Raw genomic sequence first — 6,107 nt, 5'->3', positions numbered from 1 at the left:
AAGCAGGGAAAGGATCCCTCATCTCGAGCTCCGAGGGGGAAACGGGGCTCCTCTGGATGTGGGCGGGACCATCGTGCTTGCTCTCGAGTGGAGACGGGTATGGCGGTGAACTTCTTGAGTTGCAGCAAGGGTGTGAAAGACCCTTTCGAAGTTCCAGAGGTTAGGTGTCATTAGTCTCCAGACGCCTCATCGGAAATAGGCCTCATCTCGCCTGGAAGGGAGAACTTCCTGGATTTTCTCGAGTTGCGGCAGGTTATCCCGAGTTACGACGGGGACCTCAGGGACCCGCCCTGGTGGCCTCAGGAGAGGCCAGTCCCCATGCGAGTTGCTAGGGGGCCTCTCGGGATTCCTCTCCCGGCGATCCCGGGGCCAAAAGCCTTGTGTGGAGTCAGGGCCGGAACCGAGGATTCCTCTCAGGGGCTAATATGGATCTTTGGGTACTTCTGGAGTCTCGCCAGGGGAGACAGGCCTCGTCTCGAGTGGGGGCATGCACGTGCGCTTTCCTTCCAGGCTGTAGCAGCAATGTCACGCTTCTCGTCGCGTGGATCAAAGGGTCTGTGGTTTTCCCTCGAGGCTTTCCCTCGAGGCTTTCCCACAGGGCTGTCCCACGTGCCACCGTGGTGTGAGTCGATCCTCGGCGTGAAAGATGAGCCAGTGCAGGGCAAAGAGGTTCCTCTGGAATGGACTGAGATATCTGGGGGACTCTTGGAATGGTGGTACGACCATGGAGTTCCTCTCGCCTTTCCTGTTGAGAGTGCCTCCTCTTGAGATGCGACGGGAACGCCGGGAATTCTTTCCCGTTGAAAGCAGGGAAAGGATCCCTCATCTCGAGCTCCGAGGGGGAAACGGGGCTCCTCTGGATGTGGGCGGGACCATCGTGCTTCCTCTCGAGTGGAGACGGGTATGGCGGTGAACTTCTTGAGTTGCAGCAAGGGTGTGAAAGACCCTTTCGAAGTTCCAGAAGTTAGGTGTCATTAGTCTCCAGACGCCTCATCGGAAATAGGCCTCATCTCGCCTGGAAAGGAGAACTTCCTGGATTTTCTCGAGTTGCGGCAGGTCATCCCGCGTTACGACGGGGACCTCAGGGACCCGCCCTGGTGGCCTTAGGAGAGGCCAGTCCCCATGCGAGTTGCTAGGGGGCCTCTCGGGATTCCTCTCCCGTCGATACCGGGGCCAAAAACCTTGTGTGGAGTCAGGGCCGGAACCGAGGATTCCTCTCAGGGGCTGATATGGATCTTTGGGTACTTCTGGAGTCTCGCCAGGGGAGACAGGCCTCGTCTCGAGTGGGGGCATGCACGTGCGCTTTCCTTCCAGGCTGTAGCAGCAATGTCACGCTTCCCGTCGCGTGGATCAAAGGATCTGTGGTTTTCCCTCGAGGCTTTCCCTCTAGGCTTTCCCACAGGGCTGTCCAACGTGCCACCGTGGTGTGAGTCGATCCTCGGCGTGAAAGATGAGCCAGTGCAGGGCAAAGAGGTTCCTCTGGAATGGACTGAGACATCTGGGGGACTCTTGGAATGGTGGTACGACCATGGAGTTCCTCTCGGCTTTCCTGTTGAGAGTGCCTCCTCTTGAGATGCGACGGGATCGCCGGGAATTCTTTCCCGTTGAAAGCAGGGAAAGGATCCCTCATCTCGAGCTCCGAGGGGGAAACGGGGCTCCTCTGGATGTGGGCGGGACCATCGTGCTTCCTCTCGAGTGGAGACGGGTTTGGCGGTGAACTTCTTGAGTTGCAGCAAGGGTGTGAAATACCCTTTCGAAGTTCCAGAGGTTAGGTGTCATTAGTCTCCAGACGCCTCATCGGAAATAGGTCTCATCTCGCCTGGAAGGGAGATCTTCCTGGATTTTCTCGAGTTGCGGCAGGTGTTCCCGAGTTACGACGGGGACCTCAGGGACCCGCCCTGGTGGCCTCAGGAGAGGCCAGTCCCCATGCGATTTGCTAGGGGGCCTCTCGGGATTCCTCTCCCGTCGATACCGGGGCCAAAATCCTTGTGTGGAGTCAGGGCCGGAACCGAGGATTCCTCTCAGGGGCTGAAATGGATCTTTGGGTACTTCTGGAGTCTCCCCAGGGGATTCAGGCCTCGTCTCGAGTGGGGGCATGCACGTGCGCTTTCCTTCCAGGCTGTAGCAGCAATGTCACGCTTCCCGTGGCCTGGATCAAAGGATCTGTGGTTTTCCCTCGAGGCTTTCCCTCGAGGCTTTCCCACAGGGCTGTCCCACGAGCCACCGTGGTGTGAGTCGATCCTCGGCGTGAAAGATGAGCCAGTGCAGGGCAAAGAGGTTCCTCTGTAATGGACTGAGACATCTGGGGGACTCTTGGAATGGTGGTACGACCATGGAGTTCCTCTCGGCTTTCCTGTGGAGAGTGCCTCCTCTTGAGGTGTGACGGGATCGCCGGGAATTCTTTCCCGTTGAAAGCAGGGAAAGGATCCCTCATCTCGAGCTCCGAGGGAGAAACGGGGCTCCTCTGGATGTGGGCGGGACCATCGGGCTTCCTCTCCAGTGGAGACGGGTATGGCGGTGAACTTCTTGAGTTGCAGCAAGGGTGTGAAAGACCCTTTCGAAGTTCCAGAGGTTAGGTGTCATTAGTCTCCAGACGCCTCTTCGGAAATAGGCCTCATCTCGCCTGGAAGGGAGAACTTCCTGGATTTTCTCGAGTTGCGGCAGGTGTTCTCGAGTTACGACGGGGACCTCAGGGACCCGCCCTGGTGGCCTCAGGAGAGGCCAGTCCCCATGCGAGTTGCTAGGGGGCCTCTCGGGATTCCTCTCCCGTTGATACCGGGGCCAAAAGAATTTTTTGGAGTCAGGGCCGGAACCGAGGATTCCTCTCAGGGGCTGACATGGATCTTTGGGTACTTCTGGAGCCTCCCCAGGGGAGTCAGGCCTCGTCTCGAGTGGGGGCATGCACGTGCGCTTTCCTTCCAGGCTGTAACAGCAATGTCACGCTTCCCGTCGCGTGGATCATAGGATCTGTGGTTTTCCCTCGAGGCTTTCCCTCGAGGCTTTCCCACAGGTCTGTCCCACGTGCCACCGTGGTGTGAGTCGATCCTCGGCGTGAAAGATGAGCCAGTGCAGGGCAAAGAGGTTCCTCTGGAATGGACTGAGACATCTGGGGGACTCTTGGAACGGTGGTACGACCATGGAGTTCCTCTCGGCTTTCCTGTGGAGAGTGCCTCCTCTTGAGATGCGACGGGATCGCCGGGAATTCTTTCCCGTTGAAAGCAGGGAAAGGATCCCTCATCTCGAGCTCCGAGGGGGAAACGGGGCTCCTCTGGATGTGGGCGGGACCATCGTGCTTCCTCTCGAGTGGAGACGGGTATGGCGGTGAACTTCTTGAGTTGCAGCAAAGGTGTGAAAGACCCTTTCGAAGTTCCAGAGGTTAGGTGTCATTAGTCTCCAGACGCTTCATCGGAAATAGGCCTCATCTCGCCTGGAAGGGAGAACTTCCTGGATTTTCTCGAGTTGCGGCAGGTTATCCCGAGTTACGACGGGGACCTCAGGGACCCGCCCTGGTGGCCTCAGGAGAGGCCAGTCCCCATGCGAGTTGCTAGGGGGCCTCTCGGGATTCCTCTCCCGTCGATACCGGGGCCAAAATCCTTGTGTGGAGTCAGGGCCGTAACCGAGGATTCCTCTCAGGGGCTAATATGGATCTTTGGGTACTTCTGGTGTCTCGCCAGGGGAGACAGGCCTCGTCTCAAGTGGGGGCATGCACGTGCGCTTTCCTTCCAGGCTGTAGCAGCAATGTCACGCTTCTCGTCGCGTGGATCAAAGGGTCTGTGGTTTTCACTCGAGGCTTTCCCTCGAGGCTTTCCCACACGGCTGTCCCACGTGCCACCGTGGTGTGAGTCGATCCTCGGCGTGAAAGATGAGCCAGTGCAGGGCAAAGAGTTTCCTCTGGAATGGACTGAGACATCTGGGGGACTCTTGGAATGGTGGTACGACCATGGAGTTCCTCTCGCCTTTCCTGTTGAGAGTGCCTCCTCTTGAGATGCGACGGGAACGCCGGGAATTCTTTCCCGTTGAAAGCAGGGAAAGGATCCCTCATCTCGAGCTACGAGGGGGAAACGGGGCTCCTCTGGATGTGGGCGGGACAATCGTGCTTCCTCTCGAGTGGAGACAGGTATGGCGGTGAACTTCTTGAGTTGCAGCAAGGGTGTGAAAGACCCTTTCGAAGTTCCAGAGGTTAGGTGTCATTAGTCTCCAGACGCCTCATCGGAAATAGGCCTCATCTCGCCTGAAAGGGAGAACTTTCTGGATTTTCTCGAGTTGCGGCAGGTGTTCCCGAGTTACGACGGGGACCTCAGGGACCCGCCCTGGTGGCCTCAGGAGAGGCCAGTCCCCATGCGAGTTGCTAGGGGGCCTCTTGGGATTCCTCTCCCGTCGATACCGGGGCCAAAAACCTTGTGTGGAGTTAGGGCCGGAACCGAGGATTCCTCTCAGGGGCTGAAATGGATCTTTGGGTACTTCTGGAGTCTCCCCAGGGGATTCAGGCCTCGTCTCGAGTGGGGGCATGCACGTGCGCTTTCCTTCCAGGCTGTAGCAGCAATGTCACACTTCCCGTCGCCTGGATCAAAGGATCTGTGGTTTTCCCTCGAGGCTTTCCCTCGAGGCTTTCCCACAGGGCTGTCCGACGTGCCATCGTGGTGTGAGTCGATCCTCGGCGTGAAAGATGAGCCAGTGCAGGGCAAAGCGGTTCCTCTGGAATGGACTGAGACATCTGGGGGACTCTTGGAATGGTGGTACGACCATGGAGTTCCTCTCGCCTATCCTGTTGAGAGTGCCTCCTCTTGAGATGTGACAGGAACGCCGGGAATTCTTTCCCGTTGAAAGCAGGGAAAGGATCCCTCATCTCGAGCTACGAGGGGGAAACGGGACTCCTTTGGATGTGGGCGGGACCATCGTGCTTCCTCTCTAGTGGAGACGGGTATGGCGGTGAACTTCTTGAGTTGCAGCAAGGGTGTGAAAGACCCTTTCGAAGTTTCAGAAGTTAGGTGTCATTTATCTCCAGACGCCTCATCGGAAATAGGCCTCATCTCGCCTGGAAGGGAGAACTTCCTGGATTTTCTCGAGTTGCGGCAGGTTATCCCGAGTTACGACGGGGACCTCAGGGACCCGCCCTGGTGGCCTCAGGAGAGGCCAGTCCCCATGCGAGTTGCTAGGGGGCCTCTCGGGATTCATCTCCCGTCGATACCGGGCCCAAAAACATTTTTTGGAGTCAGGGCCGGAACCGAGGATTCCTCTCAGGGGCTGACATGGATCTTTGGGTACTTCTTGAGTGTCTCCAAGGGAGTCAGGCCTCGTCTCGAGTCGGGGCATGCACGAGCGCTTTCCTTCCAGGCTGTAGCAGCAATGTCACGCTTCCCGTCGCGTGAATCAAAGGATCTGTGGTTTTCCCTCGAGGCTTTCCCTCGAGGCTTTCCCACAGGGCTGTCCCACGTGCCACCGTGGTGTGAGTCGATCCTCAGCGTGAAAGATGAGCCAGTGCAGGGCAAAGAGGTTCCTCTGGAATGGACTGCGACATCTGGGGGACTCTTGGAATGGTGGTACGACCATGGAGTTCCTCTCGCCTTTCCTGTTGAGAGTGCCTCCTCTTGAGATGCGACTGGAACGCCGGGAATTCTTTCCCGTTGAAAGCAGGGAAAGGATCCCTCATCTCGAGCTCCGAGGGGGAAACGGGGCTCCTCTGGATGTGGGCGGGTCCATCGTGCTTCCTCTCGAGTGGAGACGGGTATGGCGGTGAACTTCTTGAGTTGCAGCAAGGGTGTGAAAGACCCTTTTGAAGTTCCAGAGGTTAGGTGTCATTAGTCTCCAGACGCCTCATCGGAAATAGGCCTCATCTCGCCTGGAAGGGAGAACTTCCTGGATTTTCTCGAGTTGCGGCAGGTGTTCTCGAGTTACGACGGGGACCTCAGGGACCCGCCCTGGTGGCCTCAGGAGAGGCCAGTCCCCATGCGAGTTGCTAGGGGGCCTCTCGGGATACCTCTCCCGTTGATACCAGGGCCAAAAACCTTGTGTGGAGTCAGGGCCGGAAGCGAGGATTCCTCTCAGGGGCTGCCATGGATCTTTGGGTACTTCTGCAGTCTCCCCAAGGGAGTCAGGCCTCGTCTCGA

Source organism: Capricornis sumatraensis, chromosome 18 (genome assembly GCF_032405125.1).
Source record: "Capricornis sumatraensis isolate serow.1 chromosome 18, serow.2, whole genome shotgun sequence".
Classification (NCBI taxonomy): Eukaryota; Metazoa; Chordata; class Mammalia; order Artiodactyla; family Bovidae; genus Capricornis; species Capricornis sumatraensis.
The sequence above is the reverse complement of the archived record's forward strand: the minus strand, read 5'-3'. Positions refer to the sequence as shown.